At 40.3% G+C, this 12,078-nt stretch overlaps 1 long non-coding RNA gene across 1 annotated transcript; it reads left to right on the plus strand.

Moving 5' to 3' along the window:
* The first annotated feature begins 3,420 nt into the window (after positions 1-3,420).
* LOC106935825 (uncharacterized) lies at positions 3,421-9,940 on the plus strand. The gene is made up of 3 exons (XR_001421979.1): positions 3,421-3,908; positions 5,312-5,464; positions 8,363-9,940. It is a non-coding gene; the product is annotated as an uncharacterized LOC106935825 (long non-coding RNA).
* Positions 9,941-12,078: the final 2,138 nt, after the last annotated feature.

Consider the following 12,078-nt stretch of genomic DNA (forward strand, 5'->3'; position numbering starts at 1 on the left):
CCTGATTTAAAGGACCTCAGTGTTTCAGCAGCTTTTCAGTTTTCTGGAAGTTTATTCCAGATTTGCGATGCATAGAAGCTGAAGGTTTGTTTTGTATACCTGTGATAAATCACAGGCTCCAGGCCTTTTTCTCATTAGAGTAGCCAAAGAAGGACAATGGCAACTTGAGAATGGTTCGAAAATGCTTCTAATTTGATCATGGGGTGTGTGGGCGCGTGTGTGTGCGTGAGTGTGTGTTTGTGAGGGTGTGAGGAGGGGCTTTGTGCACTCGTGCAGGGAGAGTGGATGGAAATCGCCTCTGTACAGGATGAAAGCCTCGGAGGACGATCCATTGACTATGAAATGTGATGATCCTGCTTCACCCTCTGACACCGGGAGAGTTCAGCTTAACATTGCCCTGGGCACTAAACCTTGGATTCTGCTGTGTGAAGACTTCAGAGTGTGTTCATAATCAGGCGTGCCGCTCTCTCTCTCTCTCTCTCTCTCTCTCTATCTCTCTCTCTCTCCCTCTCTCTCTCCCTCCCTCTCTTTTTGACATATAAAACACCTGCCTCATTCTTCATCTCCTTACATTGTACTCGCAACATTTTAAAATTGCATTCTGTCTGTCACACACTCCGTAAGGAGATGGATGACTCATGGAAGTTCTGAAGGTTTATTTCCATATATTTTCGCTCATAACTGAATGATTCACTGGCTTTCTCTGTGACTGTGAGTGTATTTGAACGGGAAGATTTGTGTGAAATTATGCTTTGCATGTTGCTGTTAAGTCAAAGAGAAGTGTTTATGCAAGTGTGTGTTTCTGTATCCCAACACAAGCCCCTGGTTGGGTGACGAGTTGTTGGCACGGTTGTGGTACCCTGCTGGGACCAACCCTGCCCAAGCAGCCTGGTGGAGGGGACAAGCTGTGGCATGTATGCACACACACACACACACACACACACACGCACACGTACACGCGTGTGCACACACACACACACGCACACACACACACTCTGTGCATATCCAGGAACACACATAGAGCAGCTGCTCCTTCTGCAGCTGCTGCTGTCACCCAATGCGCAGCTCCCTGATCCACAGGACGATGGGAGGAGAAGAAAAAACAGAAAATAAAAGGGAGGGGAAAGCGAGAGAGACGGAAAAGTGGGAAGAGGGTTAGAATAAGGGAAGGAGAGAAAGCTGAAAAAATAAACAGAGGATATGAGGAAGGGATGAGGAAGAAGAAGGTAATGGAAATAAATTTCTAAGGAGGTTCAACTGGAGGAAGATTTAAAGCAATACACACACAGATAATCAGCCTCCACTCCAATCTACACCTGTTACTGATAGAAAGTCTTAAATTAGAGGTAGAAATATTTTGAACTGAAGTTTTGATGCTAAATACATTTATCAAACAATGACATTGGCTGCTACAGTTTTCACTCTGACCTGATCTGATTGCTGTTCATGTAGAACAACACGGCATAGAAAGCAGGTGAAACATCAGTCATTACATGTTATAATGTTAAAGAAAATTATTGAGTTTATAATCAAGCTATCAAGTTTATTTGTATAGGACATTTCAGCAACACAGCAGTTCAAATGCTTTACATAAAAACATCTTAAACATGTCATACAGCTGTGAAAACCCGTAACAGAAATTACATTTAGTTCAAATCCTAAAAACATATCAAATATGTTGGTAAATGTTTGATTTCTAAAGCATGAGATGAAATATTTTAATGATTTACCAGATTTACCACATGAGCATATTTTATCAGCCAAATCAACGGGTCATATCAAAACAGAGAGGAAACATGCTAATGCTAGCCTGAAATCTTAGCAACCTGTTCTGCATGAAAACATCATCAGCAGAAACAAAACTTCAGTTAAAGACACTCAAGCCCACAAAGAACTTCATGAATGGCTCACAGAGGCTCATGTCATGATTCTGGTTGTCAGAATGTCGACTAACAGAACCTAAAATCCAAAGTCCGTTCGTTTGATACCAGAAGAGGAATGTCGAGAAGCTCTGGAGAGCATCTCCTACCCTTTGGATAAAAGTGTTTCACAATGAATAAACATAAAAATAACTACAGACTATGACTGTATGAGTTGGGACAAATATTTAATAATTAATAAAAGGAATGAACTTACAAACTGGAGATGGTATGAAGGAAAAAGGCAGCAAGAAATGAAATGATTAGCCAGAGGATCTGATGATGAGATGATGGGAGGGTGATTACAGGTCAGACTGTTTAACAGAATGAAATCAACTGGAAGGCAGGAAACTAGAAACAACTGGGGGCGAAGAGCTGAATAAACACTACAGGAGAAACAAGAAACAGGGAAACAATAAGTGACCAGGAATCCAGGAATACACTGAAATATGGAACAAGAACCTTAAAACTCAAAATGAAAACAACAAAATGAGGCATTAAGTGTTCCTGTAAGTCATTACGTTTATACTGGCAGGTGAATGACTCAGAAACTCATCGTCTTTGGTTATTGCTAACTGTTGAACAGGGTATTTTCCAGTCAAGTAACTATGCTACCTTCAGTTATAAAATGCTGTATATATCAAACATAACGTGCAATAACTTGCAATTTAACACCTTGAAAATGTCTCATAATAATGTAGTATATTAATATTGCAACAGGAACTAACAAACTGCATCTGCTGCAAAAACTCCTTGTCAGTCCAACGCTCAGCAGAACGGATGTCAATGGACGCCATGAAGAAAAGTTCACATGAAGACGTGCTGACAGGGCGTGTTGGAGAGGGAAGTTCTTAAAGAGACAGACGCCTAATTCAAGGTGACAGATGTGGCTACAATGATTGTTTTTCATACAGCATTTTCAAATCAACTGATGGATACTTGATTGTAATAATGACACTATGTGCCTGCAAAATACGGCAATACTGCCCCTTTAAGAGACTCAGCTCTGACTCAGCCCAACACACTGGTGTCATGTGATCAGAGGAAACCATTTTGATTGGCTAAAAGCTGCTCAACTTGATCTAGTGCTGATTGCTTTGGCTTGAGTCATTACAAGGTCACCATATTTGTTGGCGAATTATTTCTGTAATAAAACTGTTGAAGAAGAATTTTTGTAGGTAAAATGTTTGCTGGCAAATATAAAATAAAAAAAATCATACATAATTGCAAAGGCTAAGTATCCATTGTGTAAAATAAGTGTAATGAATCTATATGTCTTCCATATCGGGCTGCTAAGGCTCTAAAGCAGATGAAGAGGAGGCAGCCACAGGGCAGGGAGGCACATCAAACTGTCAAATTACCAAAGTAATTAGTTAATTAACAACAAGGGCCTGCAGCTGAAGTCTAATATAGACCTTCTCCAGAACAAGCGGACCTTGAAGGCTACCCCAAGCCAAACAATAGACTAGCTTAGCATCTCGGTCTTTGTCAGTGTGAGGGAGACACTCAGTGTTCACAGATCCCACAAGCATAAATCTGTTAATTTAGAATGAATTCATCCTGCTGTACGGGTTCGGATCGCTTGGTTCACAATCACACAAAGATAGTGGATGTATTAACTTTCTGTGAGGTTATTTACCCCACAGCATGCTGCATGTTTCACAGCATCCAATGGAGAACAACAAAACATTTCTCATGGAGTTTGATGGAATGCAAAATCTGAAATTTGCAGCAAACTGAAGAAGAAGAACAAGAAGAAGAAGAGAGGGAGCTGATAGAGTCTGCCCCGCATCGCTTCATAGCCACAGGCAGTTGCACAGCACAGGAGAAATGTGCTTACATCATCACATGCTGTCCCGGCGTCCTGCAGAGGGCACTGCGAACAGATGAAACGCAGAGCGAAGGAGGCAGCCAGCCGGCCAGGAGGAGCTCACACAGGCACTCCCACGCAGCTTGGATATCTGACATTCTTGGCAGCCTCTCTGAGAGGTCAGTGGTAAAATATTCGAGCAGAGCTAACCTTCAAGAGGGACCATGTTCTAGCAAGCTGAGACCAGAGGCTTAATTCATCACTAATTAAAGTCTACATGCGGTACAAGGATAAATCTTTCTCAGTGAGTCTCAGACTCAAGTATCCGAACTAACAGTCCTCTGATTTGGACAAGATATTTTCCAAGTAAGGCAGTGGGTGATGTGAAGGCAAGGGGAGCACTTTGTTGAATTATGTTATGGCTGTAATTCTGCAAAAATGGAATACAGCAATCAGACTTTATATGCAGTTATCTCTAAATGAGCTTATTTGATCCCAACAGTGTGTGTGAATGTGAAAGTCTTCTACTGGATCATTTTTCTATTGAGTTAATATGTTAGTTATCAACAGATTATCATCATGAAATGGCTTAAAAAAACTAGAAGTAAAGATGTAAAAGTTTATGCAAATAGTTTAACAAATTTATCAACTTAAAACAGAGAACAGATGGATTTCATCTGCAGTTCATGATCAGAAAAAGATCCCAGAAAATCTCAGAAAATCTTTATATTCAAACATCCAAACAGTGGGAATAAATGTGCTGTCAGGCAGCACTGGGCTGCAGCTGCTTTGGCTTCATTAGGCTCTGATTGGTTGATACATGAATGCTTAAAGCTAAGGGTCTAACTTATAAACATGTGTACAAAGTGGATAGAAACCTTAGCCGAGCCCAGAGGAAGAACAATGGATTTGTTGGTTAAAACCTTATGAGGTAGTACAGTTATCCAATGTAATAACAACAAAACTTTAAATCTGAATCTCCAAATTGAAAGAAAAATCACAATAAGAATGCAGAAAGCTCTGATTGTCAAAAGTATCTTATTTTTACTATTAGTTAGAATAAGACGAGGAATGGCTGACTGGATATGTGTGATTAGTTCAAAGGAGAAACTTCTCTAATGACAGCCCATTTACTGCTAATTGGTTATAAAGATTTTTACAGGGAGCATGTGTTTCCATTTAATCAACCTTTTTTTCAGAGAAGGCCTTACTTATTTAGGCAAAAGAACAATATCATAAGAGTCTTTGACTTGATGTAAACATTTGATCAATTTGATAAACGGCCCTGAACAAAATATGCATTAAAAGCAAATTTCTAGAAAAAAATGGAATGAATACAATGTTTGCACACATGCAAATGGAAAACAGTCGTAACGCTTCAGCGTCGTGGAAAATCTAAACATCTTTTCACAATTTTGCTGTTTTGGAACCAAGACTTTGTTTGCAATTACTTAGATGGAAATCTTCTTGTTTTTTTCTAAGTCAACAGATTGAAATGTGACGCAGCTGTTTTTTTATTTTTTTTTCAGTGCATCTCATTGAGATCAACAAGCTCAAGCTGTAATTTTCTGGCTGTTACCAGGATCACGCAGCAGATGCCCCGGCTGGAGAGGACCGGTGTGAACTCAGTGGCACTGCATCTCCTCCTGGTTCCTCTTCATCGCCGCTGCAGCAGCATCTCTGCATCTGAGGCCAGCGAGTGCAGAGGAACAGAGCCTTCATGGCTTCCAGAGGCGTGAGTAGCCAGCTGTAGCGCCGTTTGGGATGCTGATTGGAAGTGAGTGTTGAGCGCTCAGGACAATTATGGAATCATTACTACCACCACACCGCAGGCATAATATGAACACTGTGCCATTTGTCAAGTAGCCGCAGCTTTCTAATCAAGCTCGCATGTGTTTGCGTGTTACTTTTAGTGTGATGGAGAATACACGCACATGTGCCTGAGCCTGATAGCCTTGGCATGTTGGCAGAGGAAGTGGAATGTTTCTCAGTATGTGTGTGCACATGTTTGTCAGAGGCTGGGGATGAGTCAAAGCCCTGCCCAGTGTTTTCTGCATGTTTATTTGCCTACATTTGTGATGGCATCCGAAGCGCAGCACTTGGATAAGAGTGTGTGTTTGTGTTTGTGTTTGTGTGTGTGTGCATTATTGGAGAGCAAGGAATGCCCTGCCTGTGTGCAACTGTCTAAACATGTCCCTGTCAGCTGTCTCTGTGCTCCCTTCATGGAAACATAACTGAACATGAGTTATTTGTTATTTTCACCACACCCAGAAGGATCAGCTCATATTGGTGCTGAGGAGGGAAGGAGGGGGGGTGAGGATGACCTCTGTGACCTCTTTCAGCCTGTAAGGCCTACCAGCTAATGCTCCTCTGAGATGATTATAAGGAGGATGATTGGAGGACAGGGACAAAATGCCACACATTCCTTGACTTTCTTGTTATGAATATTGAGAACTGATTGGGACCAATACAATCTGATCCTTTTGAATGACTCTGTGGTCTGAATGATAGAACTGGAGTTGGTTAGTGGGAGCCGTTCTTTATTTTTTACAACTCTGCTTGCTTCTAATGCTCTGCACACACTGCAGTAGCTCTTATTATTCTGTTTAATTAAAAAATACATTTATTTAATTGGCGAATAATTGAAATGGAAGGACTGAATGTTTGAATGCATTCTCATCGCTCACCGTTTGTTTTTGTCACACGTCGCGATGCGTTCCCTGATGTCTAACTGTTGTTGCTCTTTGGTTAATGCTTATAGTTAATGTTGTTTACTGTTACTGCTTTGCTTTAGCTGTTATATTTAATTGTGCAGAAGAAAATGTTTGTTTCTGCCAAAGCAGCTCAAGCAACTTTACTTTTTTCCTCTAGTTTCTTACTTTTTCCTTTCATTTTGTGTTTGTGGAAAGGCATATTAGTAATATGACTAATATCTTAGTCATATTGGAAATATGACTAAGATATTATTAGTACAAACAACACTTGTTGAAAAAAACTACAGGGATATTTGACATTTACATATTGAAGTAGCATATTTTATGAAAATAGAAACTTTATTTTTTGTATGAACATACTGTGGGTATTTACTTAAGATGATGAGTCAACTTTATTTGTGAACTTCACCCACAAAAACAACTAAAAGAACTATGCTACTAGCGAAGTTTCAACATTTCTTTATCATTTCCATAGTTTAAAACAAAAGTGGTTAAAGATTAGGGTGATGGCCAGGATGCTTTCCAGTCTTTAAGACAATAAATCATCAAAATGCAAGAAGAAACATGCAAAAGCTCTAATGGGAAACTTCTTGACTAAATTTTAAATCTAAATCTGTCTAAGGTCTGAAATAGTTGTACATGGTTAAGAAACGGTTTGTTTATGGGTTCAAAATGGAAGTAGGGTTCAGCGACACAAGCAGGCCATTGTTTCCAGTCAGAGGTGTGTCCAGCGCTCCAGGTGGTCTGAAACACGTTTATCTGCTTTAGTTTGGTGGTCTGTACATGATAGGACCACCCACTGACCTGACCTGACTCCCCTCACGCAGCAGAGGTACCTTCACATCTCCTGGTTAAAAATAAACTCCTTGTTTGACGTTGGGATGATTGATCAGTAGATATCAGAGCCCAGCGTGTGAGCGAGTTTTCTCTGCAGTAGGCAGTTTATGTTGATCTGTTTTGAACCTGATTGTGTCCTCAGGTCAGGGCGTTATGCAGTGACTCATGTAAATCACAGAAAGCCTCTCTTCATGGGAAACGACCAATCAGTGCAAGGCAGCAACAAGCAGGATAATGAAGGTTTAAGGAGATGTTGATTTGAGTTTTTGTAGTTCTGGTTGTTTGCCATCAATCATGACCATGAGTTAAACTGAACCCACTATCAAACAGTTTCATTCCCACTTTGACTGTATTTTGTATTTTCTGTTTTTTTCATTATCCTTTGGTGTTTGGGTTTTATTGTGTATTTTGATCATTTTCTTCCTGATGTTTGATCAGCCTAAACTTATTCAGTTAATTTTTCTGTGTTCATTATTGTTACAATGCCCTTCATCAACCCACTATTAGTTCATTTCTTCATGCTTAGTTTCTTATTTTAGTTGGTTTTTGTGTTCAGTTCTTTGCACATTTGGATCGATTTTATTTTTTTCTATCTGTGTTAGTCTTTTTCCCTTGGTTTGTACATCTTTTTTGAGTTTTAGTTCAGCTACCTCTGTGTTAATTAGTGTCTCCTTGCTTTCCTTCTGCCACAGCTGCACCACATCTGTTCTGTAGTTTTTCCATTTCCACCCCGGCCTCTGTAATTAAGCTCCTCATTGTCGGTCGCTCCTTGCCAGACTCTTTGCGAATCTTTCTATAGTTTTATGACTTGAATGGATATTATCTACTAGTAGGAGTGAAACTTTGTCATATTGCATTAGAGGGAACTGTGCCAAACAGGAATTAAAAACTAAATTAAATGAAAATCAAATGTAATTAAAAGATTTCAGATGATAGCATACAATCAGGCTAAACTGAGTGATTTTAATGCTCACTATGATTTCATCACTCAGGTTGGGTTTAATGCCAGATGAATAACCATCCTTGTTTCTAACTGAATCATCAAATCCTTTATAAAACCAGGTCTCTGTTCTTCCTTTCAGTATTAAACTCACAGTTATGCAGAAACGGCACATCGCCTGCCCTTGAGTAATCCCTGTTTGACATCGCTAACCAAGATCTCTGCAGACAAAAACAAGCTATTACTGTATGTCAAAAGAGTTCAAAGATACATCCACATTGAAACTGGAGAGGGGACTGCAGGGTCTGACAGCCATCTGCACTGATAAGGCAGCAAAAAGCATGAAGCATTCAGAGAAAAGAAGTTTCTTCTTAGCGTCAGCTCTGATGAATATATTTAACATCCACTTCTCTTGTTGTGTTCAAGAACTATGAAGAGCTAGAGAGAAGAAAGTGGGAAAAGAATGGAAAATACATGGGAGGAGTAAAGGATAGACTAAAGTAAAAAAAAAACAGATTGTTCCTCAGTGGGAAAAGCTGGCAAGGAGTTCACACTGGGTAAACATTTTCATCGCAAAGCCTGTGGAGCGATTGATACCCTGGACAAATCAAACTGTTTCACAGTTTGCCTGCATAAAACACAAATACCATCAGCTTCAAAAACCCTGGTCTTCCTGGAGCATATGGGCTGGGCTCTGCTCCTCTGGGTTTACAGAATCGAATCGATCAGAAAAACATAATTTCAAAGGATTCCAAAAACCATGAGGTCTTTCTCTCTCTCAGACATTAAGAAAACAGACTTGAGCATAGACAGCCCTGCAGACACTTGTGGCTGTGGAGTCCCCAAAGGCCCGGATGGTCTCGTCTTTTTACTATCAAAACTAGCAGCACAAACAGTGCATCAGTCTATTTCTATCAGAAAGACGCAGAGACTAAAGGAAACGGAGTGAAAATGGTGCAGGACTTCATCAGACAGAGACAGTGATTGGAGAATAGATGAGAAAGAATGAAGGCTTTTGACTCTGAACACGGACGATGGATAACATGTGTGCATCGGTTCTGCTGACCAAGCCTGCAGCAGCTCACTGCTGCGAAGCTGCAACATGTGTTTAGGCTATCAGAGCCATTAAAGTCCCATTACATAGTGCAACAACAGGGATCATAAGTCTTTCAGACATTCTTTGAACTATTTATCATGTAAATTTGCCGTGGAAGATGCATTTACATGTGTATAGAGATGCACAATGACTTAATCTCTGTTTTTATTGAATGTGCAGTGCAGAACTTTTGACATTAATGTTGAAATGCTTCACTTGGAGGGATAAAGTGAATTACCTTTCTCCGAAACACGGATGCCTCACATTTACATGAAAAAAAAGAAGAAGAAGAAGAGGTCATTTGTTGCTCATACCTTTGGTAAACCGGTGAAGTCAGTAGTTCAGCGCTGTATTCCTTACAGTGGAGACAAATGGTGCTCTGACCTGTGGGGAAGGAATGCCAACTCTCATCACAGCTGCAAACTGAGGCCGAGAGCCTGCGCTGACCGTGGGGTCAAAGGTCAGAGAAGATGTGACTCGATCCCACACAATCAATACACACGAGGTCCTAGCCTTTGGCGAGTCTGCTCTAAACGGAGCAGAGCGACTGGAAAAAACAGTGAAGAGAAAACCTCCAAGAGACGGGAAGCCACGAGAGAATAGAAAATGTGTTTTACAGAATCTAAGCAAGAATGTGTGAATAAAGAGAAAATGAAGAGGAAATAAACAGATTAAATAATTAATTCAACTTTTAATTTTCTTTAAAGAGGCAGTATGATGCAAAATAGACTTAGAGTTTTGCATCATGTTATAATGTTTTAATGTTTTTCCCTCATGAGAAACAAACCTGGAGTGTCGCTTTGATTCTTTCATACATGTTTGAGAAATCCTTTAATCTCCATGGCAACCAGTCAGCTTTTCAAAACAGCTGGGTGGATCTAGCCCTGTCTGGACGGTGCATTCTCCTCCTCACATGTGACTCCACCGCTCAGCTCCTTCAGACTAGCCAGCAGCAATTAGCAAACACCTGGTGGAACTGCACGGCTGCTAAGTTCATTAAATGATCTACTTCTCAGAGCAATGCTGGTAAAAACGTTGCTAAAGCATCGATGGAGGAGCCATGTTGAGATGACTTTCTGAAGGCGGAGCTTCAAAAAGAGCAGGACTTTCTTAAAGAGACAGAGGCCCAATTTCAAGGCGTTAAATTACAAAGTTAAATTTCTTTCAAGTCATGCTGGATATATGGCATTTTTATGACAAATGAAGATAATCTGGTTATTTGATGATGCTATAAAATGGCACTGTGTGCTGGGAACATACATAATACTGGCCCTTTAAGACAACAGAACCAGGAGAGACACTTTGACTATGGGAGGAGAGAGAGAAGACATTTCTTCTATTGAAGACATAAAACATATACAAAATCAATTAAAATATATAAATATATAAGTAAGACAACAGTGAAGTAATAAAAATACAAAAAAGTTTCAAACATTATACGCCTTATTATAAGTTTTAAGTAATGATTTAAAAGAAGACGATCTTTATAAGAGCAGATTTGTAACAACTGTGATACATTCATGCAAATATAAGAAACATTCATAAGCACCAAAGCCTAATAATTAAAATTACTGCATGCAAAATGGAGCATTTTCTAGGTTTTCCCAGTAATCGGTACTTCCTGTGCACTTTCCTAGCAGGCATTAGACAAGGTAACTCTCTCCACTGAAGCCAAATGCAGCTAGCTAACTAAACAGATAATGAGCAATTTTTGGTATGGAACGTGGAAGGCAGAGCGATTTAATTACAGCCTCTGGACACAAAGGCCTGTAAATAACCCAGCCATTTCACTAATGTCTTCATTAGATTCCCGTTCCATCAGCTGGATACAAAAACATTTTGGTTCTGCTTCAACACTGATATAAATTCATCAGACTGAACCAATCACAGGAAGACATTTTGCAGTAAAAATCAAACTGTAAATTTGGGCCGCGGCTGTAAATGTTCCACAATGAACGACGGAGCAGCAAACACAAAAGCCTCTGCATTCGTCCATTTTAACACCTAATAAAGCGGTGACATATTTATTCCATGCATGCTCGCACGTCCTTCAAAAAGGGTAAAGACTAAACATGTTGAAATGATTCATTTGCCTGGTCATTTTCCTGCTTCGCTCTGGTTTTTTACTGCGAGTTCCAGAACGCAGCATTGTTTGGCATCGCTTCAGCCTGATGGTTTTTATCTCACAGTGGGGAATGAACTCAAAATTACCTGTTGCCCATAGCTGCCTTCCTCACAAAACAAACACACGCCACTGTAAAGCCTGGCTGTAAACCGCCAGTGAAACAGCATGCTAAATATCCCACCTCTGAAGGGGCAATTTGCTAAAGCTTGTAATTCACTTAAGAAGGAACTTATAAACAACTTTATTTTATCCACAAGTTGCAACCTTTTAATGCGGAGGCATTCAAACTTGATCAGAATTAAAATTAGTTCTTTTGGGAGGCATGCAGAGTGGAGGTCAAAAGGTTAAGCTTCAGGTATATGTGAGTCAGGGGGTGTGCACGGCTCTGCTTCTTATTCCTGTCTGCCTTAATGGAATCTATAGGGGGCTTGTGTTAAACACAGCAGGGTACGTTTAGGAGTGGGAGAATGAGGCCTGGAGTTCCACTTTAGGCTTCATATAATGACTAACAAGCCCAGCCCCACTTCGTCTGCAGACCCAACATGCCACCTCCTTCCTTCCCGCTCCTCTTCTGCAGGCTGCACCCCGAAAGCCCCCTCATTCAGGTTCACTATATGAGGAACTTCTCTTTCTGCTC

Source organism: Poecilia latipinna, unplaced genomic scaffold (assembly GCF_001443285.1).
Source record: "Poecilia latipinna isolate Pla-1442-1.1 unplaced genomic scaffold, P_latipinna-1.0 Scaffold2030, whole genome shotgun sequence".
Classification (NCBI taxonomy): Eukaryota; Metazoa; Chordata; class Actinopteri; order Cyprinodontiformes; family Poeciliidae; genus Poecilia; species Poecilia latipinna.